General features: G+C 38.9%; 1 protein-coding gene across 6 annotated transcripts in view; it reads left to right on the top strand.

Annotated features, from left to right (window-relative positions):
* PDE4D (phosphodiesterase 4D) overlaps positions 1–26330 on the top strand; it is a 586915-nt gene that overhangs the window by 36581 nt on the left and 524004 nt on the right. For 3 of the 6 annotated variants that reach the window (XM_004937252.5, XM_015277589.4, XM_040656479.2), the window contains exon 1: positions 3293–3607. The exons of the other annotated variants lie outside the window; for them this stretch is intronic. The gene's annotated coding sequence lies outside the window, so the exon portion shown is untranslated. Of the gene's footprint in view, positions 1–3292; positions 3608–26330 lie in introns of those variants that run through there. 6 annotated transcript variants of the gene reach the window in all.

Here is a 26330-nt window from a genome sequence, read left to right as displayed (position 1 = left end):
GTTCAAAAAATATCACGATCAATTCCAGAATCTAATGAAAACAATACCTTTCAGTGTTCTCAGTGAAACGAACTTTGGAAACTCATTTCAGTTGGCATGAGATGGTTTGTTTTTGTTTTGATTGTAATTCTGTGTTCTTTAAAACTGAAACATTATTTTGGAACGGTAGATTGAAGTGTTCCTTGTTTTAAAAAGGTGAAAAAAATTCTTCAGCTACATCAAAATGTTTTCTCTCTCCATAGGTATCTTTTTGAAGCAAACTTACTTTGTAAGTTCTATGTTTCCATAGAGCCATCTTTCCTTGATGAAATACCCCATTGGGATTTATTTAACTGTCTTTAGCTACCACCTGTAGAAATGCCCACTTGCGATTCATACTTCTTGTACCTCTAGATGACAGATGTTTTCACCTGTCCTTGAATTCAGGTTTGCATTCCTGTTTAAAACATTTTTTTTTCCCCCTTCAGGTTCAGATTTTGATGAAATTGTATAATGTGCTTTCAACAGTTTCATCCAGTCAGGGCTGACCTACAATGACCCTGGGTGGGGTGTCCTCTGCACAAAGCAGCCAAGCATCTGTCAAGGAAAGATGAAGATAACCACAGGCCCAGTGAATAACTGACTAATTTTCTGGACTGCTACTGATAAAACCAGACGTTGAGAAACAAGATTGTCAGGGATTTTATGACATTTTGATAAAGTGCAGAATACAACCCAGAAATGTCTGTGCAGCTGGGTGTCAAAGCAGGAAAAAAGGCTTAGCTCCAAGCAGAAGACAAAGGGGTGGAGTTAATTCATAAATGAATTGCCCAGAAGTGGAGTTTGTAGTGAAATTCACTGTCTGAGCTGAGCCGAAAGCACATTCTACATTAACAAAGAAACAGGTATGACAGCAACCAGTCTGGAGAATTACTGTGCTTCTTGATTTTGAAGGCTCTTCATGGCAGTATGCAGCAAGAAATGTGGGAAAAAAAATTGTAAAAATGGAACTGGTAGTAGATAATAAAGATTCGGGGAGAAAAAAAAAAGGAGGAATGGCAAGATGTTTTAGACAGGATGTTTCCTAATAGGCCTGTCATGATGTTAAGAGGTCACAAAAACCTAGAAAAAGTATAATGATCTCACCATTGTGTTGCTGGCTGGAATGGTAGGCATGCAGGTCTCTCTGTTTCTGAATGATTGAGTCTAATTCTTTTGATCAGCTGGAGTATATCTAGTATGTGATTCAATTTGCCATAGGATAATGGTAGAAGTAATAAATGTATCTATAAATATTTCTCATATTTAATTGAATTTGGAAATTAAGGACATGGCTCTTTAGAACTTTAAATTGGTAGTTTTAAGATGTAGCTTCAGATGTAACCTTAAATGTCTGCTCTGAAATTGCTTCATTATGGAATTGAAAGGAACATGCAGAGAAATGGCAGATAAAATTAATGCATATGAGCAGTCACCCCCACACATACTGATTCCTTATTTTAATTTCACTTTTCCTATGGGCTGATGAGGTAGTTACTTTGTTTTGATGATCTTTGAAAGCTCATTAAGAACACTCATTAAGCTTCACAATATGCAGTGAAGTATAGATGCTGCTGCTGTTATATTCAGGGTACAGTTCAATAACCTTTTCAGATGACAATTTGGTGGCAATCAGGAGCAGTACCCCAGAGTCTGAGTTACCAAAATATGACACAGATAAAAACAAACGTAGGGACGTTTTGTGTCAGGCTGATGTATTGTCTAGGCTGCCAAGGCTAACATATTTTAATGTGCTGAGAGTTAAACTTTGTCACAAAGAGACTGGAAACCAAATGAAAGAACTGCCCCTTCAGTTGTACTTGTGCAGATTGGTTAGCATAGTATTCTTCTTCTTCCTGCTGATTCTTTCCTGTTTTTTTGAATACATTTACACACTTAGTCCTTTATCAAGATCTATTTTTTTTTTTTTAACTGTGCTGTTTTCTGTGCTCTCTTTTTCTCTCCTGGGATTACTCTGCTGCAGTGAAATCCCTCAGACACCTTGCTAGTCTCTGCCCAGTCTTGCTGAATTTCCAGTAACTTGTGCCAAATCACTGCTGCCAGCCTTCTCAGAAACTCCTTGGGAGATGTGGAGTCTGTTGCATGGGACTGAAGATGTCTACCTCAGTATAAAATGATGCATTTCAATGTATTACAGCTCATAAAGTACTTGGAAAATAATGGGAGTTGTCGCTCACAAGCTAGCTTCAGGTCTTCTGAGGGATGAAGTTTATACAGAATTCTGTTACAGTGATTTTCCATGCTCATCCCTACATTAAACTTTTGGAAAATAAACTTCCACACAGGAAAGTACTCTAGAAACTTCTGAAAAATATTAGCAGATGATTTTCATGCCCAGCTCCTCTTACCCACAATGGATCCTTTCCTGTTTGCTTAATGTCATCTAGTGAGCTTTTGCTTGCTCACTAGGCATCTGACTCTTTTCCCCATGATGCTCACTCTGCTGCAGGAAATTCCTCTTTTTTTTTTTTTTTTTTTTTTTTTTTTTCAGCTTATTCTACATCAGAGATGGTTCCTGTCTCTGCTATCCTTTCCCTGCACCAAACACTGAATATATTTAACAGCTATTTGCTTTCTCCTTTGCACATGCGATTGTATGACTCAGATTATAGATAAAAAATAGATAACGTTCTACTCCACATTTGTAAAGCCACACCTGGAATACTGTGTGCAGTTCTGGGCCTCCCATCTCGAAAGAAACCTGGAGAGAGTGCAGTGTAGGGCCACCAAGATGGTAAATACTGGAACACCTCTTCTATGAGGAGTGGCTGAGAGTGATAAGTCTTTCTAGCCTAGAGAAGAGGAGGCTCAGGGAAATCTCACTCATCTCTATAAATAACTGAAGGGAGGGTGCAGAGAGGATGGAGAACTCCAACCCTAACCATTCTGTAATTCTGTGACAAAAATCCACCATGGATGACTGATAAGAAAGCTGTGAAGTCCTTCAAAAGAATTTCTCTTTCAATTGTCTGCTTTATCTTACCAAACCACATCTGAAGGGAGGAACAAGTGTTTCTAAGGTTTTGAAGAGTCTGACCATGGGTGTTTGTGTACTCTAGTGACCTGATGACAAAGTCAGAAGGCAAAAGTGTTTGGATGTGTTTTTTTTCTAGCCTATAAGGCCTCAGGGGGAGGATGTTTGGTTGCTGTGCTTGGGTTGGGCAAGGAAGAAGGAAGTTACCTCCTCCATTTGCAACTCTGTCTGAACACAACAGGGAATTGTTTAAAACAGGGATATGGCTGAGTCATATCTGACATCAGCAGGGCACATGCTCTGCAAAGAGCTGAGAGTCTTCTAGCTAAACTGTGAGAAACTGCCCTTTCCAGTGTTAATGAATGGAAGCCTAAAACATCACTTAAGTTTTTATTTCTGAGTTAGTCTTGCATATCAGCTGTTCTGTTAACTGAATCGAGTATATCAAACAGTTGCTGGAACTAGATTTCAGCTTTGGACCAGCAGTGCCCAGAGCCTAAGAGTGATCGAGTTGTCTAAAGAAGGAGGAGATGTGGCAGACCGTGTCTTGAACTAACATACAAACAGAAGGTCACAGGAAATCTGTATCTGAAGGTATGAAATAGTTTCTTTAGCCTTAATCAGAATACCAGCCAAACAATTTGCATGAAGCTATTAAACATTATTTTGAATGTTACAAACATTATTAACCACTACAGTGAATAAAGGTTTTCTCTGTTCTAGTTAAGCAATGGATTAGGGAAAAAAAAGACATTTGGATTTCTTTTCAAGCATAAAATTGATATTTAGTTGCTGCTATTTAATTCAGTTTTAAATTTAGTGTAATCAGAATATAACTTTTTAGAAGTTTTAATCAACCTCTGTAGCAGTGAGACTAACTTTTTTTTTATTTGTAGAAAGAAATATATAATTTTGGGTAGCCTGTGGTTTTTAAGATGAATGAAACATCATCACAGCAATTTAAATTAAAAAGGCATCAGGGAAAATGAAGGCTTTCCTCCTTACAGAGATTTCAATATTCAACAAGTTTATTATTTGGTAACACTCTTTTTCTTTTTTCAGCTTAGGAACAATTCAGATGTTTACTGTTGGATCAATTCTATGTCAAACCAGATTTTTCTGGTTGTTTGCGTTATTGTCTGGTTTCTAGTTATTAAATTGCATCTTTACTTGACCTCTGCCTTCAGATGAGCATTCCTCAACACAGCATGTTACTGTCAACAAAGATCTTGTTGCACCATGGAAGATACCATTTATCAGAGAAGCTCTCATCATGACAAATAGGCTTCTCCAGCAAGATAAAGTACTACTTCAGTAGGCAGTTCAGATACCTGATTTCATTGAAATGCCTTTAGCGGCAAGGGTCAAAAGCCTGTCTTTCTCTGCATCCCATCTTAGCTTTGGTTAAGAGTTTGAGAAGCGTGTAGGCATAGAGCACATAGAGATTGTGTTTCCTTCTCCTAGCTGCAAATGCAGGCCAGGATATGCCTTTGTAGCAATGACAGGCATGGGATTTCCTGAAAGGGATGTGGTTTCCATGTGATTAGGAATTATGCAAGTCAAGTATTCATGTGAAAAACGGCTTGATAAGAACTTCATCTTATCCACCTCTTTCACTGCAAGCACATCTTTGCAGACAATGAAAAAGATATTTAATTTATTATTGAACAATTTTAAAGAGAATTGTTTTTCTTCTTTCAATTTGTTCAAAATCACAGAAACGTATAATGTCTTAAGCTGCAAGGGATTTCAGAGTTCATCTAGTTCCAAACCACTGCTTTGGCCGGAGCTGCCACCCACCATCTCAGGCTGCCCAGGGCCCCATCCACCCTGGCCTTGACCATCTCCAGGGATGGGGCATCCACAGCTTCTCTGGGCAGACTGTGTCAGTGCCTGGCCACCCTCTGAGTAAAGAGTTTCTTCCTAAATCTTACCCAAATGCCCTCAATTTTAGTTTAAAGCTCCCCTTGTCGTGTCACTACAAGACCATGTAAAAAGTCAGTCTCCTTCCTCTTTATAAGCTCCTGTTTGTAAGTACTGAGGTCTCCCTTGAGCCTTCTCTTCTCCAAGGTGAACAAGTCCAAATTTCTCAGCCTGTCTTCATAGGATAGGTGCTCTAGCCCCTGATGATCTTTGTGGCACTCATCTGAGCCTCTTCCACCAGCTCCATGTTTTTCTTGTAACAGGGTCCCCACACTGCAGTACTCTAGGTGGGGCCTCCAGAGGGCAGAGTAGAGGGAGACAATCATCTCCCTCACCCTGCTGGCCATCCTTACGTTGATGTAACCCAGGATACTGCTGGCCTTCTGGGCTGCAAGCACATGCTGCTGACTCACATCCAGCTTTCTGTCCATAAGGACCCTCATGTATTCTCCATAGGGCTGCTGTCAGCGAGTTCTTCTCCCAGCCTGTATACATATCTGTGACTCTGTCCTGACCCAAGTGAAACGCTTTGCCTTTTTGAACCTCATTAGTTTCTCATAAGCCCCCTTTTCAAGCTTGTCCAAGTCCATTTGGATCACATCCTTCCCTTCTGGCGTGCCAACTGCACCACTCAACTTGGCATCACCAGCAAACCTGCTGAGGATACATTTATCCCACTGTGTATGTCATAGATAAAGATGTTAAAGAGCACCAGTCCCAGTACCGACCCCTGGGGAACATTACTTGTGGCCCGCATCCACCTGGACATAGGTCTGTTGACCACGACCCTTTGTCTGCAACTATCCAATCAATTCTTTATCCACCAAATAGTCCAGCCTTCAAATCCGTATCTTTCCAATTTAGAGATAAGGACGTGGTATGGAACCATGTCAAAGGCCTTGCACAAATCCAGGTAGATGCCATCACTTAAGCTTCCTCTGTCCACCAAAGCCATCACTCCACTGTAGAAGGCCACCAGATTGGTCAGACACAGTCTGCCCTTGGTGAAGCCATCCTGGCTGTCTTGGATAACCTCCTCATCTTGCATGTGTGTTAGCATAGCTTCTGGAAGGATCTGCTCCATGATCTTCCCACGAATAGATGTAAGGCTCACTGACCTGTAGTTTCCTTTCTCCCTTTCTTGAAAATAGGAGTGATGTTTCCCTTTTTCCAGTCACTGGGAACTTCACTTGACAGCTTTGACTTTTGAAATATGATGGAAAGTGCCTTGGCAACTACATCAGCCAGTTCCCTCAGGACTATAGAATGTATGCTTTCTGAGTCCATAGAGTTGTACACATTCAGCCTCCTGAGGTGGTCTGACTTGTTATGGTCTTACAGTGGAGAGACTTTGTTCTCCCAGTCCCCACCTAGAGGAGGACATGGGAGGCGTGGGAAGCCTAACTTCCAATTAAGACTAAAACAAAGAACTTATTGAGTGCCTCATCCTTCTCCATATCTGCTGGATACAGTTCCCTCTTCTAGTTTTTTCAGAGGGAGTGCACTTTTTTTTGCTTATTTTTCCTCATCAGTTTATCTATAGAATCTCTTGTTATTTTTTACATCCCTCACCAAGTTTAGTTCCATCTGTGCTTTGACTTTCCCGATCCCATCTCTGTGTGTCTGAACAGGATCCCTATATTCTTCCCAGGCCACTCATCCTTACTTCCACTGCCTGTACACTTCCTTCTTATCCTTCAGTTTGAAATGCAAGTCCTTGCTCAGCCATGCTGGCTTCCTGCCTCTTCTGCTTGATTTCTCCTTCTGAGGGATGGAGAGCTCTTGGGGCCTTAGAAAGGTGACCTTAAAGAGCTGCCATCTCTGTTCTGTTCTTCTGTCCCCAAGGACAGTTTCCCAGGAGATTTAATTCAATGGTTCCTTAAACTCCCTGAAGATCACTCACCTGAGGTTCAGGGTTCTGACTCTAATCTTTGCAAGGACCATCTTTCTCAAGACTATAAACCTGACCAGGGCATGGTCTAGTTCCATTCAAATCAACTAGAACTACACATTTACACATTTTCAGATTTTCTTTAAAGTTGATTTTTATCCTGAGCGGGGACAGAAAGTTTAGTTTCGCAGAAATTGCATGTTTTGAAACAAAAACCACCTCTGAAGAAAATCCTTAGCTATGCCCCATCCGGCTCTTGGAAATACATGTGAAAAAAAAAATGATGGTAGTGATTTTGAATAACCAATGCTGGGTTTCAAATAATAAATCAATAATCCTTGAGCAAGATTGAAGTCATTTTGTTCTTTGCTAGGCTGGTTTGTCAGAAATTGTTAGGAGGATTTATTTCCCTTTGGGACCATGACAATGCTGCCATGACAACAGTTATTCACAAAGCAAGATTCATCTTGTGTTATGTAAAAGTATGGAGACTGTCTAGGATGTTGCTGAGTATTATATCTTTTTTTTTTTTTTTTCCTTTTTAGTAATTTAACATGGTGGGTGGATAATAATAAAGCAGTTTGAAAGCTTTCAGTTACCTATTTTGAGACTTTCTGCCCTAGATAGAGGCTTTATTGCAGTAAGGTCTAAGTTTAACACAATTTTTGTGAAGGAATAGCACATGGTAAGACCTTGGTAACCTATAACAGCATTAGCAGAGATCCGAGTTATTTAAGCAGATTCCTGTTTACGTGTGTGATCTTCACAGCTATTTATTTATGACTGAAAGTCATCTACTTTTACATTTGACACAAAAAGGGGGTACTGGTGCAGATCACACCCTACTGGATGCTTCTTCTTAGACTGTATGACAAATAGATTCTATTATTTCCTAGACATTACATGGGGATTTCAGGAGTAGAGAAGTCTTTTATCAGTCTGGAAAGCTTTAAAACAGGTTTTTGTTGTTGTTGTTTTGTTTGTTTTTTGGTTTTTTTTTGTTTGTTTTTTCAGTAAGAAATGTTGCGATTTCTAGAAGAAGTCTAATATCCGATGATAAGTGATGTTGTATTTTTCAGCCCTTCCCTTTAGATTAGTCTAATTTTCAGTGAAGAATTTGCATGATTCCCTTGCATTTCACAAGTTTTCTTTTTTTCATTTCATTTTTTTCCTAAAAGTATTAGTAGAATTGACATTGTTGGCATTCTTTTTCCTAAGTTGTTTGAAAAATACAAAGTGAAACAAAAAAAACCCCTTCTATTTCCAAAGTTTTTTTAAAGATTAGTTGAACCTTTCAGTGCCTTGTGCAGGGTCAATGAGTTGCAGCAACTGGATCACAGATTTTGTACTCTGCTGTTTCTACATATTCACTGCAACCATGAAATGGGGAATCATAGAATCATGCAATCATGGGATCATAGAATTATACAATGGCTTGGGTGGGAAAGGACCTCAAGGATCATCATGTTCCAACCACCTGCCACATGTTTTGCATTAGGAATCATAGAGTGCTTTGAGTTGGAAGAGACCTTTAAAGGCCACAATGAACAGGAATCACAGAATCATAAAATCATAGAATCATAGAATTGCTCAGGTTGGAAAAGACCTTCAAGATCATCAAGTCCAACCACAACCTAACCAAACTACCCTAACTCTAACAACCCTCCACTAAATCATGTCCCTGAGCGCCATATCCAAACAGTTTTCAAACACATCCAAGGATGGTGACTCAACCACCTCCCTCCTCACATCTCTTCGATCTACTCTGGATCAGCCTCTCTGGACTCTAGTGAAGGAGCTACTTGTAAGTTGGCCATAATTGTTCAGCTGATAGAGAAATAAATGTTACTGAACATCAGCACTTCCTTACAGATGAGGGGAATGACTTTCGTATGAATGGCATATTTTAATTGCAGAGGTTTGGTCCATGTGCTATCAGTTGCACCATGTACAAATCATCATGTGCTTTCTTGCTGCTCTGATGAAACTCTCCCAATGGTACATTCATTGGGACCATGTGATGCATGCTTGAGCTTTTAAATTCCCTGTGATTCTCAGACTGGCCCCGGGGCTATTGAATCGACAGTGGTTGCTGACTCAGTGATGGTGAGCCCAGTGCTATGCCTAAAAGATACGCTTATGAGGGTAGGTAGTCCTGTTGTGGGTATGCTGGTGTATGATTTTCAAGATTGTTAATCAGATTGAGAGTTGGCACCAAAGAACAGTGATTCATTTCTGACATTTTAGATTTGTGTTAGACTGGATGAGCAGTAATGTACATGCTATTCCTTGTAAATAATTGTTTCCTATGTCTGTATGCCCTTTGAACTTTGAGTCAGAATCCTTTTTTAATTCTCCTTTGGTGTGTTGAATATCTAAAAATCACAGAATTCTTTGCCAACTTCAGTCTCTGAAATTTCCTCTTTTCACTCTCCATTTTTCTTGGTTCTTCTATTTCCTGTATGTGAAGACCTCAGCCTTTTTTTAACCTTTCAAGGAAATCTTACTTCTCTCCTCCTTCTACAACCTCCTGTCCTTACAGGCAACTGAGAAGAAAAATGGTTTCATGTATTCCAGGTTTTCTTTTCTAATCTATTTCATCCATCCTTATGGTAGCCATTAGGAGCTGTTCCCTACATCTTTTAGAAATCTGTGGGCTCTGATAATAGGCAGCAAAATTATGTATATCATACTGTTAGCATTCAGTATTGCACCAACTTCCTTACATCAACCAGATGTAATAACCTTTTCTGAGATATGTTGCATGTAAAAATATCGCATTTCACTAATGTAGAAATGTTGATATGAGAGAGATATAACATTAAAAACATGGCTTCCTCACACAGGGTAGTAGATATGCACAGTGGATGTGCAGGTTCTGATATCCTCTCCCTCGTGACCAGCAATAGAACCTGAGGGAAAGGCATGAAGTTGTGCAAGGGCAGGTTCAGGTTGGATATCAGGTAATGGTTCTTTATAGGATGATGACTAGGCACTAGAACAGACTCTCCGGGGCAGAGGTCACAGAATGATTTTCCCTGAGTTTTTTCTAAAGTGCTTGTGATAACTATGTTTCGACTTTGCTTCCACGTACTGAAATTTTCCTTGTGCAAGGCAATTCTGATGGTAAATTAGTATGGTGTCTTCCATGGTACAGAAGTAGAATCATAGAATCACCAAGATTGGAAAAGACCTCTCAGAAAGATCATCCAGTCCAACTTTCCATCTACCACCAATATTTTCCCACTAAACCATGTACAGCATCTAAACATTTCTTGAACACCTCCAGGGACCATGACTGAACCACCTCCCTGGGCAGCTCATTCCAGCTCCTGACCACTCTTTCAGAGAAAATTCTTTCCTAATATCCAACCTGAATCTTCCCTGGTGCAACTTGAGGTCATTCCCTCTCATCCTATTGCTAATTATCTGGGAGAAGAGGCTGACTCCCACCTCATCACAACCTCCCTTCAGGTAGTTGTAGAGGGCAGTAAGGTCTCCCTGAGCCTCCTTTTCTGCAGACTAAACAATTGCAGCTCCCTCAACCAATTCTCATAAGACTTGCACTCTGGTCCCCTCACAGCTCCATTGCCCTTGTCTGGACACGCTCCATGGCCTCAATGTCTTTCATGTTGTAAGGGACCCAAAACTGAACACAATACTTGAGGTGTGGTCTTACCAGTACCAAGTACAGAAGGACAATCACCTCTCTGCTCCTGCTGGCAATACTATTTCTGACACAAGCCAAGTTGCCATTGACCTTCTTAGCTTCCTGGGCACACTGGTCGCTCACGTTCAGCTGAGGATCAACCAACACCCCTTTATCTTTTTCTTCCATGCATCTTTCCGACCACTTTACCCAAGCCTGTAGCATTGCCAGGGGTTGTTGTGACCACAGTTCAGGACCAAGCACTCAGTCTTGATGCACTTCATACAGTTGGCCTTGGCTCAGCAAGCCAGCCTGCCACTTTTAGGTGCAAATACTTCTAAAAATGTTAGATGAGAAAGATTTATTAATCTCTGTATATTTTATTAAAAATCTTTAAATTGGATGGATGATTTAAAATTACGCTACTTTCATTACACACTTCATAGCAATGGATTTCATTATCAGCTCATGCTGAAAGGTATGTGCATGAGGGATGCATTAACCAAATCGTATGTGTATGGAAAGTATGTGCATTTTCTTTAACAGAAAACAGAAGCTTACAAACTGCCAGAGAAGATGAACTTTTTTAATCCTCCAAGGTCTCAGCACAGATTTCATTAAATATTTGAGTTTCTGTGATGTTGGTGTCTATTGGATTTTGAAAGAGTAACACAAATGGCAGCCTAGGGAGAGCCTAGACACATGATCTTTAGCTCCCCAACTTAATGGAACTTAATAAATGCAGCTTCAGTGACATTGAATTAAGAAGCTTAACAAATAAGTAAACTTTTCTAATGTAACAGGTTTCTCCTCTTGACGTTAGATTCTTAGCCATAATGTCTATGTTACACTGAATTTATTGAATGGCGTCTGCAAGTGGAGTCTGTTATTCCATTATGTGCATGTAAATAGCTAGACAATATTGCTATCAAAATTACTATATTAACATAGAAGGCCTTTTCTCATGCTGAATTTAGAGGTAATATTTAAGTACTCTTTCTTTTTTATGAAGAAAAACTTATTCCTGCTACATTTTCCTGTTTTGCTTTGGAACGTCAGGATGATAACAGGGCAAAACAGCAGGAAATAACAAAGCCCAGGGCAACTCTGTTTTAGAAGAAGAGGAAAAGCAAACTAAAATGCTGATAATCAAACTCAGGCAATTTGCATGTGCAAGTTAGAGGAAAAAGCATTGGTTATCAGGCATTTAGCACAAGGTCAGATGGGGTAGCCACCTTACATTTTCACAGTTCTAGACATTCACATGGATAGCACCTGGACTACTTGCCAAGTGATTGCTTTTCTTCTTTTCTGGCTTGGGTCAAAGCATTCATAGTTCACACTCCTGCTAGCTTATTTCTGAGTCAAGGGTGAAGAGAAAATGACTTTCTAGGAAATGCAAAAATTCTATATTAATTGCTTGTTGATCAACAAAGGTTATTTTAAATGTAACTTTTCTGGTCTAACATGAATGGTTGTGAGGGTTCTGGGGTTTAGAGGAGAGCTGCGAGATATGCTGGTCTGGAAACAAACAAGGCAGGCCTAGTACCAGCAAAGTGAAACAAATCATTCCTAGGAGTACATTCAGCCTTAAGCATTCATTGTCCCCCTTTCTCTTTCATCATTGTGTTGCTCAGTGAAGAGTTGTGTTAATTGTGTTATAAATTTGATAGCTTAATTTTATGGTTCGCAAATAAGTGAAAGAAGAAAAAGCAAACGTGGTTCCATTTAAGGTACTTTGTTCATCCTTGGTTGAATGTAATGAAATGGAAGCTAATCCCCTTGAAGAAAAATGAAGTTGTATTTTGAAGCTATCTGTGTTTAGCCTCAGTTTGTATAGAATTTACGACAGAAGTGGAAAAACTCCAGCTATAAGCTAGAAATGTTTTATGAGGTTTCATCTAGTTAATGATTCTATCAGCTTCTGGGGAAGGAAAAATCATATCTGCTCTCCACTTTCAGTGGTGCAAGTGCATAGGTCACTATTCCTTATATGCCTTCAGTTTCAAATTCAGTGCAAAAAGATGGGTTAGTCCATTTGATTCCAAAAGGTGCTTCTGTGGAGTCCATTAGGAACTCCAGGGACAAAAATAATCAATATTACCATTTTTTTTTCTATTGTTTCTTTCTTATATTACTTTTTATCCATTTGTGCTTTCTGTCCTTTCTCCGGTGTCAAAGGTGCTACCTGTTAGCTGTGAAAGTCTCTGTAAGCCTAAAGCTACACTAAGTGCAGTCAGTACTCTCTATCTGATGACGGTCTGAAGCCAGTGCTTGCAAAAGTGTGTAAGAAGGCATAAACAGAATAATGCTTTCTCTGACTTAGCCTCCCAGCTTCTGCCATGGCAATATGCATTGCAAATTAACCTTGTGGTTTGAATTCAAAATACCTGCTTTGTTTTGGGTTAATTACAGAAATGCCCAAATAACAAAAATAACAAAGAGTAGATTTTTCCGATTCTAAATATGAAAACAAACCATCTTCACCTCTTTATAAATAAAAGCGTTGTTGCATTGCAGGCACTCTGAGGAAGTCCTTCATATGTTGTGAATATATTTAATATCGTATTTCAGAAAGCAATTATCCTCAGGAGATCACAGGGTTTTCTAATAAAAATGAACAGTATACAGAAATCTTTTTGTTCTTCTTTCTACAGCAAAATGTGAGTTATATGAAGTCCTTCATGGGCTGCAGAATAATTCTTCCCAGGTGCTTTAAGTGGTCAGGGTTTGGAGTGAAATATGAGCAAAGAGGCCTTTATTTTGCCTGAATAAAAAGAAAGTTATTTGTGAAGCTATACCTATTAAAATATTGAATTTCATGCTGATTACCTAGTATATGAGTTCATTCTACTTTTTTAGCAAAGTATTTAGAATATAATTAAACGAGAAAATGTATGAGCTTTATTATATGCATTTCTTCACAAGACTTGCAAGAAAACAGCTAATATAGATCTTGTATTTACACTTTATGAAACAATCTCTGTTCCAGACAAGCATAATACCAGCAGTTGCTGAGGTGTGCTGTTATAGCAGTATGCCTGTGGCATCTTGTCAGTGGAATATAGTATAATGGTCTTAACACATGTCCTAAAATAGTTTGCCCAATATCATTATTGTGAAAATAAATAAATAAAAGAATTCTACAGAGGTCAGGAGCCCTTGAAACAAGTACCTACAGATCAGGTTTCCTCTTTATGATTTTTTTTTAAATTATTGACTTAAAAATGTCTTAAAATTGATATATGTAAAGTAACTGTGTATCTTATTATTCATATACCTTCCTTTATCCTTCTCACTTGACTTACTAGACTCAATGCATGGTGTATCTAAGGTTTCTGATAAGAAAGATTGCTCTTTCTGTAAGCCTGAACTTTAAATCACAGTTTTTCAATGATCTTTGAATTCTTTTAACAAAGAATTTGGATAGCTAATCTCGTAAGATAGGTTCAATACCCAATTTCTAAGCTCTCTTTTTTTATGCTGCTTCTTGGAATGATATCTAGTACTTTCCAGTCTTTGTCAAAGAAACAGGTATTAAAGGGTTTAGTAATTTATATAGGAGTTCAGTCCTTTGTTCACTGCCCTTGAATGAAGACCCGTTGTTATTTGTGCTTTGTAGCTACCTGTGTTAACAACAAACAAGAGGATAAGGAACTGCTGCACTAAGGTGTGCTGCGCATTTCTCAGAGACCACCAAACAGCTTCTATGAGATAGGGAAAAAGGATGTGAAATCCTATGTAGAACTAGATGCTGCTAAAGCCAAGGAATATGTAACAAAAAGATAAGCATAAAAAAAAAAAAAAAAAAAAAAAAAAGGTAAAATCCCCTCCCCCTTTCTCCCCAGAGAAAATAGTAATACAATTGCTCTAGGAATAAAGAAGTAGGGAAGTAGGAATGTAAAAATTATATTTATACATACCAGTATTTCATATTGATTTGTTTTTAGCTGTCTTGCCATCACTTTATATATTCAAGCTGTTTTAGTATTTATGATATCGATGTATTTTTATTAAATCTTTATTTAAAGGAAATACATGCAATTGTACTTTTGAAAGACTGCAAAATGAAAAGTATAGCTTGTTTTCTGAGTCTCTTCACTTTCTTTCTGCTGTATGTGAATACAGTAAATTTCCTCAGGCAGCTGATGGTTAATGTCATGACATGCATGAGAGAAAGCAGCCCTGAATTGTAATGAATGCCTCAGCACTGGAGCTTTAAGTCTACTGATGTCCCTCTTCCTTATCAAACCTGACATTTGTCACAAAAATAAGTAAGCTGTAGGGCATAGTTTGCCTGGGGGAGAGGATATAGAATAAGAAACTTGCATATGGCTGTGGTTTGTGATGAAGGTTTCCTCCTGCAGATGCAGGCTCTATCCCTCTTTACTTCTGGCTGGCATGAGCATTTCTGTATCAGCAGGAGTGGCTCAGTAATGTTTCTGAGATGAAGAGGAAGCTATCCAAACGAGTGGCAAGCTTACTTGCATAAGAAATATTCAGAAAGAGAAAGATAAATTTTATGCATCCATTTCTAAGCTAAAGTTCTCCAGTGAGTGAGAAATCTTTCTCCTTCACAGGAGAACTTCAGTGATTGCAATAACTGCTGTTGTCTCCCCACTGTGTTTTACCCTTGTACCTTTCCCTTGCTTTTGAGAGGATGCTTAAGTTGAGCTACCTTCTTGTCACTCACAGTAAGTTCATGTTTGCATGATTTTGTGGACAAGATAGCATCATGCATGATTTTGTGCTGCTAGTACTTGTCTCATGGAAGTGCTGTCGAGACCATACTTTGATTTATACATTGCTGTTGATAGCAGAGGATTAAGTTTTTTCCCTCTTAGGAAGCAGCTTCTTTTTCCTGTAGAGAAAGCAAAGTTGTGTTATGACTCAGCAGGAAGGGAGTACTCGGTGACTTGATGATCATCTCCTCATGTACTTCCAATTTTGTGTGGATTTGACTTCATGATTTAAAAAAAATGTTAAGAAGGAAAAAATGGTTTTCTATACTTAAGTCTGTACATTTTCTACTGAAAGTAAAGATGGATGCTGCTTGAGAAACACAAGTGAAGTTTGCTTCATAGGCCCTTCAGCCTAGTATCTGACCCATTGCCCTTTTACAAATCATCTGTTAAAGATGCATGTAATTAGACTTCACAGAATGCCAAAATAACAGCCGTTACACAAGAACAACCGTAGGTAAGATGGCAATATGTTAATAGGAGACATTGTGCTATATTTAATGAAATTGAGAATTATCTGACAGTCTGCAGTTAGGATCATTCAGGTAAGGTGGAAAGAAATTGAGGGCATTCCTCAGACCATCATTTTGTTGCAGCAAAGTTATCCTTGCAAATGTGAATGGCACTTGGATTCCTAAGAGCTCTTGCAGCTTATGTGAACATTTGTTCTGCATCTCTGTTTTGAGGTTCACATGTGTAAACAATGATTTTCTCTAATTGGTAATTTTTGTGCTATAATATAAAATAATTTAGATAAAGTAAGCTGATTTAGCATATCCAGGACTTCTTGACACACTACTTCAATCTGTTGAATATCACTGAGGTGATTTTCAACACTTCTTACAAATCTACGTTCCTATCTTTTCTTGCTTCCTTTCCCCCTTGTCTTTCCAGTATTTTTTTCATGCTTTAAATGTGTCTCACTAGCCTGTTGATGGCAGGCCTTATTTAATTGCTCAGTGACCAATAGTATTTCTGTATCTATTAGATTGAGAGTATTAAACATTACTTATGAATACCGATTGCTAGTATGCTGTGTCAAATGTCCTCTTGAATTTTACAAAACCTATGGTACTGTTAACTGAATATTCATTGTGATAAGTAGATATTTGCTGTTATCTTCAGCTTTTTGCCTCTGGTTAACCTAAATATTTTGTTATATGTAAATAAACTATTTTATATTAACGTAGTTACTAGGGCTGTTTGTTTCCAAAGCACATGGGAACATGTACTGTTGAGGATTTTACAAAATTAGAAAATGAGTTGAGACTTTCTGGTATCCTAATGGCAATGCAGGCTTATTCTGGTTACAATTATTTCTGATTGTTAGTAAAAGAGGATATATCTTGGAAAGTGTGCATCCCTTTTAAAAATAATTAAATGCATTTAAATAGGAAGATAAAATGTGACTTTTCTGTTCACCAGAGTGTATGTCTGAAAATAATTTGCTCTGTCTATTAATATGTAATTACCTCTTGTTTATTTAGTCTTTGTGGTGATCATGCTACATTTGTGTTGGAAGGCAACTCCAAAATCTTAACATGCTCTAAAACAACAAACTACCTCGTTAAAATTCCAGAAGAACCCCAAAGGATTTTCATCTCTGCTGTTAGAACTTGCAGAAGTCATTACTGGACAATATTGCTCATTCTGGAAGGTGCAATATTTATTTTTACCAGAAACAAACAAACAGCAAACAACAACAACAACAACAACAAAAACTTGCTTGTTTTAAAGCTAGTGGGGTGAGGAGAACCTCAGGAGCAAAATAAAAAGGAAATTGTGCTAGTTTGCTGGTAGCTAACAAAGAATTGACAAAATCTGCCAACTACATGTTACTTTGGGGGAGTAGATTTGTATTCTAGAATACAGTCCTTAGAAAATTATTGTTAACTTTTTAGCTTTCTTACGAGATTATTTCAGTAAGTCAATGTGAAGTATTTCACTTCTTGGAAAAGCCATTGAAATAGAGAATAGCATGAATTCAGCCTCATGTCTCTTCAACCCGAGGAAGCTGTCTTTCAGCCATTCTTTGCTGGGAAAATAGAGAAAGCACTGCATGAAATCAGAAAAGGCTATAACTTTGAGAAGAAATGGTATTGATTTAAAACAGAAAAAAAAGTAGTTTTACTAAAGAGCATTCCTTCTTGTTACCTGTTGTCCTACACCATTTTGAAGTCTTATTTGCACTGAATGGCCTGTTCCAGGGTAAGTTTTGGCTGCAGATGAAAACATTTTAAAAAGCAGCTTGCCTTAGCTCTGGAATAGACAGTCAAATGAGATTTATCTGCTATGCTTATCCCCTGACCCAAATGGCAAGGAGAATGTATTTAGGGAATCTCTGGTTGCAATATTTGAGATGAACAGTATAAAATAATGCAAAGTAAGTTGAGAGTGAGAAGGAACCATACTATTGCATGTTGCTGTGGTGCTTTCCTTTTCCATGTTAGTGAAATAAGTGAAAACTCACCCTTATAAATTAAAGCCACTGAGCCATGCAGATGACATTTTTTTGGCATAAAGAATATAGGATTTTTAGAAGACTGAAGACAACAAACTATCACATGGCAGCCACACACAGCTGTTAAAAAAGCAGAGAACTTGAAACCTTTGATCATATTTTTAATGGTGACAACTTATGTAGAAAATAATGAGTATGATCCTTCCACATTCAGGTACCCAGCACCTGAATTCTGCCTCTTTGTCAAAACAAATGCTACCTATTCTTAAATGATTCCTCGAGGAAAAGTCTTTTTCAGAATAAACTGCATTCACATTCTGCTGTTCTACTGAACCAAATAGAAAGATATTTGTGATTTCTTTTCCTGCTCCTCTATGAACTTGCTTCTTTCTGCCTTTCTCCTCTGGCAGGTTTGGGCTGAAATATGTCTTTTAATGACTGCAATATGCTGAACTTCTTAAACTTGAGTTTTTATAATGACTGACAAAGGATCTTTGGATGTACGGAAAATCATTAAAATAAGGTGAATTGAAATGTTTTAAGAGCAAGCAGCTATCTTCAAACAAGAAGTATGGGAAATGAAAGGAAAATCTTGACAAATGCCACACACTAATTAAATGTCAACATTATAAATATGAAGGCATCCTTTCTGGTATTTCTGAATAGTTAGAGTTGCCCAGCAAAGGCTGGTCATTTTTCAAGTAAAACTTTAAAACAGCTTGTTCTATGAAGACATTTTACTACCATTTTTAATATTGTGTTGTTGTTGTTGTTGTTTCCTAATGGATATAGAGTAATGAAAACCTTAATCACTATTTTCTGAAACTGAAAATTTCCTGTTTTCTACTTTTTTTTTTTCCTCCTGTTTATTTATGCCTTGAGTTTTTCAATGAGAAAATTAAAAACATAAGCGAAGAAAAACAGGAGCTGTGAACACAGTCATCTGGATTTTTTTCCATCCTGAAGATGACTGGAAAGACATATAACTGGTCTAATGCTGCAATCAAGAAAAGGCATCTGTGTAGCACTGGTGAAGGAAAGTTGTTAGGAGCTGTGTGCTTTCATTCCGAGCTTTCTCCTCTGAGTACTTCTGGATTCTTAGTTCTTCTCTTTTGTTAGTAATGCAAATTGTCATGACATTTTTATGGGGGAAGTCTGTAAGAGCTCAAATGTTTGGAAAAAAATCTAATTATCCTTGATAGTGTATACATCTAGGAAGTGCGTGTGATTGAAATAGATTCACTTTCTCACTTGGGCTTTCCAATAATTAGTTACCGACATTGATGAATGTCTGATTAATTAACTGATGCATGGGGATAATTCTTTCTTTGTGCCTGGAGGCTTTTTTATTATTCTCTAGATACAACATTAATCAAGAACAGAAATTCACCAGTACATCTCATATTTTAGACCTCACATTTTACATATGAAACACAGTACTTGACCAGTGATTAGGATGACTCCCTGCTGATGTTGTAGTTGGACCTGGATTTTTTATTTTTATTTTTAATATCATGTTATCCGCTCATTTTTTAAGCCCTTGATTTCATTCCTCTCACTGCCCCCCTCCCTTAATCTTGTATGAAGGCAAAACACTGTTCATAGTTCATGGTAACAATCATCACTGAAAGCAAATATCCTTCCAGTGTATGTGTAAGTCTTTTTAAAAGCCTAATAAAAAACTTTTTGCATATAAACTGATCTGTTGTTAAGAGAAGAAGAAGTCTCCTCCAAGGAATGGGTGTAAACAATCAAAAAGACAGAAGGAGGATGATGTGCTTGCACAAAGGGACATCTGTTCTGTTGGAATTTGTTTATAAAAGAGCAATGATCCATTCCTTCTTAGTGTCAAAATAGGTACAATATGTATTTAGAATTATTCTCTGATAAGGAATGTAATGCCACTTCTCCAGACATCTGAAAAAAAAGTAAAGAGAAAGAACTCTCAGAAATGCTCAACTGCCTTTTACAGCTGCCCTCCCTGGAACTTGCTTGAAATGAGGCAGAGGGTGAGCTCTGGGTGCAGTGAGGTACAAATCTGTTATTGCTCATTTCTAGGTGTAATATCGCAGAAAGCACTAATAAAATTAAAGGTCCCTGTGCACCCTCTGATTTACACAATTTGAGGTCCTTTTCTTTAGACTGAAAGCTCTGTAGGAGGCTATAGATGCCCTCACTTGAGTCCAGACAATTCAGGTGAAGATGCCCAAGCTTTGTTGCCTGTCATCCTACCTTGAGTACTCATCTATAAGTCTGGTCTGAAAGAAGGTATTATATGCCTGGTATTTCATGCAAAGCCAGCCAAGCAAGATTATACACCTGATGAGGGTAGTTTGAACTATCTCAATTGGTCTGGAATATACAAATGCCCCATAACTGATCTCGGCAAATCTATAGGGAGGTTATGCTTAGATGGGTGGTACAAAACAGCTGAAGGACTGTTAGTACCTTTAGTAAGCACAGCTGTTTGCTAAGTTGGATGTTGCTTCATTAAATGTTAATAAATATTTCACATAGAAGGACTTGTTGGGATCTAGCCAGTAAGCCTCACCTCCATCCATTGAAAGCTAATGGAACAGCTCATCCTGGATGTCAAGATGATCAGGAAAAATCAGCATAGATTCACCAAGGGGAAATTATGTTTTATCAATCAGATATCATTCTATGATGAAATGACTGGCTGGGTAGGTAAAGGGAGAGCAGTAGATATCTACCTTAACTTCAGCAAGGCTTTCAACAGTGTGTCCCATGGTATCCTCACAGGTAAGCTCAGGAAAAGAGGATTAGATGAGTGGGCAGTGACCTGGATTGAGAACTGGCAGAGCTCGGAGGCTTTTTATCAGTGGCACAGAGTCTAGTTGGAGCCCTGTAGCTAGTGATATCCTCAGAGGTCAGTTCAGGGTCTGGTCTTGTTCAACTTGTTCATCAGTGACCTGGATGAAGCGACAGAGTGAGCCCTCAGCATGTTTGCTGATGTTACAAAGCTGGGATGAATGACTGGTACACCAGAAAGCTGTGCTGCCTTTCAGAGAGACTTGGACAAGCTGGAGAGTTATGCAGAAAGGAACCTCATGAGGCTCAACAAAGGCAAGTGCAGGGTCCCCTTGCACCACTACAGGTTAGAGGCTGACCCACTGAAAAGCTGCTCTGTGGAGAGGTACCTGGGTGTCCTGCTGTGCAACAGGTTGGCCATGAATCACACACATCACCCTTATTTAGAGGAATGGCCTACTACTCCTAGTAGCTCTAACTTTCAGCATAACATCTTTCAAATTCAGTTAAGCCGCTTACATAAAGGTGTGTATGATTGTTTCATCTTCCCCATAGAAATGGGGTGGACAGGTGGGGGCTTAAGAGGAAAAAAAAGAAAGGCTGATACATAAAATGTACTCCTCAGTGTAGTGACTCTCACAGACTCATTTGACGTATGTTTTATTTGTGAAAGCTGTGCTTAATTAATAGTCATTTTCTGCAACAGTCTAGCAGCACTGTTAACTGTTAACGATTTTCATTAGTTTTCAATATATGTTTGCAAGCATCAAGCCCTTAATGCCATTTAAATTACTAGTTAAACTGCATTTCCTTCTTTCTGAAGTGACAAGGAAAAAAGATACTGCTTCAGGCTACCTGTTTCTGACAATCATTGCCAGCAATGAATCAGTCTCTTAACTCTAGATAGAGCTGCCATTATGCAACCCTATATTTCTACAGGTGAATGAAAGAGTAATCAGAACTATCCTCTAGGCATACATCATATTGTCCGATGTCGCCACTTAGAAGCTCTCTATGTCATGTAACAGCCACTTGCTTGGTACAGGAGTTGTGGTATTAAAAATATATGTATATATGTTTTTTTTTTTCCCTCTGAACTGTTTTGAATGGCACCACTACAATTAAAATTAAAATTCAAAGCTAGTTCAGAGCTTTTCTTATGGAGGGGAATCCACTTTTCTTCTCCACCCCCCTTTAGCCTCAGAAAAAAAAAAAAAAAAAAGAATTTAGAAAGCTCTAGCTGTCACTCTCTGTGCTTTTAGTGCAGAGAGGGGGTGGAAGTAAACACAGCTTTTCCACTGGGTAGAGAGAAACGGCCTTGCAGTCTGAAATTGATGGCTGAAGTAACAAAGCATTATAATAGTGCTGCATCTGTTATCTCCTGTCATGAGGAGATAAAATTCCTGTTATGAACTCAATATTTTGTGTTCAGATAGGAGAGCTGGCTCTGCTTTCTGTGTCTCCAAGAAGTATAGAAGAAGAGATTCCACTTCTAGTTAAGGAGGGAGCCTGCATGTCTCCTGGCTTGAGCTGAAATAGTCTCTCCCCAGCATCTCATCTTATGTGGATTGACGTTATTCTGAAACTATTTTTAGGCAAACCACTTAACTCTAAGATTGTAAATACTATTATTTTTAAGACAACAGGGTATTTGGACTATGACAAAAATAATAATATAAAATAAAAGCATAGTCTATAATGTTTTTTAATATTCCAGGCTGAAGTTTGATTTCACTTGCATGCCATCTCAGTGTGAGTAAATCATGATGCAGTTTAATTTTGTCAGATCGTTAAAAATCATGTTTTATTGAGTGTATTCCCAGGTGATAAAGGCTGAAGCAGCAGCAGCAGCAAGTAGGCAGTGTTTAATATCCGAGAAAACAGGCAGTTGGCAATGAGACTTCCCTCTTCCTCTATGTAGTTTTCTGGGTATAGAGAGGAAAGCTGGCTAGCACCATGGACTCTATGTCTTAGCAGATCCCTGAGCCTTTTACGCTGTGAACATCCATTACGTATAATTATTCCTAACTGACCCCTGAAAACTCCTTAACTGAATAACAGATGGAATGGTAGTGATTAAAATGTTTAATTTTAGCAAGTGTGTGTGTAACCAATTTAAATGCAATGGGACCTTCACGAAAATGGATCTGACCACTGGAAATCTCTGTTTATATAAGCACTAAAGAATGTTCTCCTTTCCTTTAACTTGGAACTGATGACTGAATTTGACATGAGTTCACAGATAGATAATATTTATCCTACTGAAGGTCTTGCTGAACCTTGTTGCTACAGGAGCAGTCAGCAGCAAATGATCTTACTTGAGCCTTTCAACTTTTCCTACTGCAAGCACTGAGATCAATAATATGCATTCCTGACAGCAAAGATGGCTCATGCCATATGAATGGCAAAGGTATTTAAGAGGCTGGGGATGGTTTTCACAATAAGCTCTGTAATTGCATTTAACAGATGCTGAAGTATATAGTATATTAGCTGTGCTTTTAAAATCTACTCAGCCTGTAGTGACAGAACAAAAGATTGCAGATTTCAGTCTTTGCATTTACTGGGAAGTTTTAACATACTTTAGAAATGATCTCCACAAGGTGTGCGTGTCTCTATCCACACAACATTTTATTTCTCCTGGATGGAAACCAAAATGCAATCCAAGCTTGATCTGCTGTATAGTTTGCAGTTGCCTGTTTCAAGCTATCTTCTCCTGACCACCCACGAGGACTCCCTGGTGGTTCCTCCCTGGCAGATCCCAGCTGCTCCAAGGCACTCCAGTCTGTCAGTAGCAGACAGATATTGGCAGAGCGTGGTTGTAGAGCGGCAAGTACGCTAATCAGCTGTATGGCCCCTGTTACGCCAGAAGTGGCCTCTGCTTCTGAACATGCATCCTGGAGTGTCTTAATCCAAAGCAAACAGAGATTAGTGGGCACAAGGGTGAGGAAGAGGAGTACATCTGTAAACAACATAATGGGAAATGTGCTTTATTAAAATAGACTTCTATAAAAAAAACCCCAAACCTTATGTAAAGTCTCTTGAGATATGTAGAGTGTCTTCTAGGGCTTTCCCTAGCAGCAGACAGCTGAAATGTTTAGAAAATAAGTGTGGCTTATGCTAGCATATTGTAGTTTTTTAAGTGTGAAAGAAGACTTGTTATCAGACAATCAGCCAATTCTCATACCACAGCTGTTATCAAGTTGGTGAGATCTGCATCACACTGAAGATGTGTTACTAAAATCCTCTTCTTACAAAGTTTTGTAACAAACAATGGAAGAACGTTAGGTTAATGCTCAGAGCCCAAAATGAAGCATCAGGAATGAACTGGTTGTGTTTCATACCTGAAATGTCTATGTCATTGTTGCCCCTTTCAATGACATAAGTCCCCTTTCAATTCACCACAACTGTACTGACTTATCTTCTACATAAAGAACTAGTTTTCCTGTTGCATAGGAAAGAAAAATGGTGATTCAGAAATTGTAGAGGAATTTCTAATCAGGGCAGGAGTGGATTACCAGAAGACGTTACAATATTACATGGTATAAAAATCTTTGCATTGCTTTAATGCAACCTGTTTCAATCATTACAGGAAGTCATTGCCATCGTAAATCCAATTGCAGACCATGTTTGCATTTCTGCTTTATAGGTCTCTGTAATGAAAGCAGCAGTCTTGCAAGTGGTATCTCTGGCAATGCTTTAATGAAGGATTAACAAATGAACTTGAAATGTCAATCTATGGTCTCTTGTGTACAAAAATACATCTTTTCCTCTCACTGATTTTGGATGTATGGCAACGCTGCAGCGAATCTGAGCCTCTAATGACATGTTTTACATGGGGCTCTGAATATGATCCCAGACATGACAAACATCTCTTAGGTATAGATGGCATTCAGAGAACAAGAGAACTGAATTTGTAATGCGGTATTTGGCACATGAGTTTTTACACATCCTCAAATAACCACAGAAGCAGTCAGATCACGAACACAATGCTCTTGAAAAGTGCAAGTTACCAGTGTTGCCTCTGAGGTCTTGTGTTTTCCATATGTCATAAAGAAGACCCGCTCTCCTTCAAATGAAGTGAATACTAATGGAGATGCCAGCAGCTCCATCCAACCTCTTTTTTGAGCTGTGGATACATTTAATCTTTCAAACAGTGTTATTGTGCTTTCTGTATCTGGAGTAGCTTCCATGGAAATAAATAGGAGGCATTTCTTTTGGAGCAACCTGTGTATTTGTTATTTATTTATCCTTTCTGTGTCTCTTTTAGTCCAACTCATTTCAAAGCATAAAAAGATAAATTACTTCTGAGAAAGTAATCATGAAATAAAAGGTCAAACCTTTTAGTCCAGTGGCAGGTAAACAAAGAGTTTTGGCCATTTGGCTGCCACCTTTACATTTATTTATGTTATCTGTGGTGTTAGCTACTCTGCTTCATCCCCACTTTCAGTCCTGAAGCAGTTTTAGAATAAGAGGTACTGAAGGTGTTTCAATTATAACTTCTCCCTACTGTTCTTGCGTGGCTCTGGTCTCCCGCTGCACAGTCAGATGGGTTAGTCTCTTGGATTTTTGCACTGAAATGGAAGAGAAGCATCCACATGGGCAGAGATTGGTCTCGGTGATTAAATGTCAGACACTGTGTCCAAAGAACAGCACATGCAGGGAATACAGTCTCCCCAAGGACAGCTGACTCACTTCTGCTGCCCTTCTCATCAGAGGGGCTGGACCGAAAGCCAAGGCTGCCTGAACAGGCTGTGAGTTACAACTAATGCTCAGGCTGGGCACGGAGGCTCTAACTGAGCGTGCAAACCCATCCTGCTCCTCTGCGGCTCTGCTCAGCTGGCAGCCTGCTTGGCAGGCGTTCACTGAGTGAATCGCAGTGAGCTGCTTGGAAATGGAGTGAGGGGTTAAACACTGACTGTGTATGAACTAGAAAGTGTCTTCAGGTGTAGGCAGTTGAGTGGGAAGTGAGTAAACAGAAGCAATGGAATCTGCAGCACTCGGGAATTTTGGGATGGTACCAGACTATCATCTGCACAACTCAATTGCATCTTCTCTCAGCTAAGATATTTATCTGCTGTTTCACTGCAAATCAGATTATTTGGAGCTGTGTTATGGAGAAACATGGACTTTAACTTTCATCTGTGCTTATGGAGGCTTAAAAAGCATATTTGATATATGCATGGTCATAATGTAGAGTTGGAGGACTGTGACTAAAACCAGCGTAGGAGTGGAGAAATTACCTGAAATGTCAGAATAACCCCCAGGAATCACAAGAGCAGGGAACTTCTTGCCATCTGAGGATGGAGAATGGCAAAGGTTGCCCAGACTTTGCCAAATGATAGGGATGGAGTCACCTAGAAATGAGTCTGCTTTTTTTCCAACATGTAGAAACAGGCTGAAGAACATCTTGCTAGTTCGTAACAGTATTCTCTTCATCTTGCAGTCTGAGATTTGCATTGCAAACCAGAGGGACGCAGGATATAATTCTGCGTATTGTCCATGCTTCTTCAGGTAGACTGGCTGGCAAATCCTCACTTGCTATGACTGAGTCCTACAACCTTCCTGAGATTCTGCAATTACATGTGACAGGGAGATGAATGAAAATAACCTCATGTGTTTGGTTGAATACGGTTTTCTTTTCTGTCTGAATCTGTTAGGTTGTACTGAAAGTGCAGGGAGCATCTGTGCACTGGAGGTTGCAGTGATCAGTTTTCTGCCCAGGATTTAACTAGCTCACAGCATTGGGGGGTGGAAATTGATTGATTCATGCTGTTGTCCCAGGGTACAGTTAATTATACCTGCATGTTCATCCAAGAGAGAGGTTTTTCTTAGGAGTCCTCCAGAAAAGGAGGCCGCTGCATATCCAGGCAGTGTATCCC

This window comes from Gallus gallus, chromosome Z (assembly GCF_016699485.2).
Source record: "Gallus gallus isolate bGalGal1 chromosome Z, bGalGal1.mat.broiler.GRCg7b, whole genome shotgun sequence".
In the NCBI taxonomy this organism is placed as follows: domain Eukaryota; kingdom Metazoa; phylum Chordata; class Aves; order Galliformes; family Phasianidae; genus Gallus; species Gallus gallus.
Note: the sequence above shows the minus strand (reverse complement) of the source record. Positions and strands in the feature narration are given on the sequence as shown.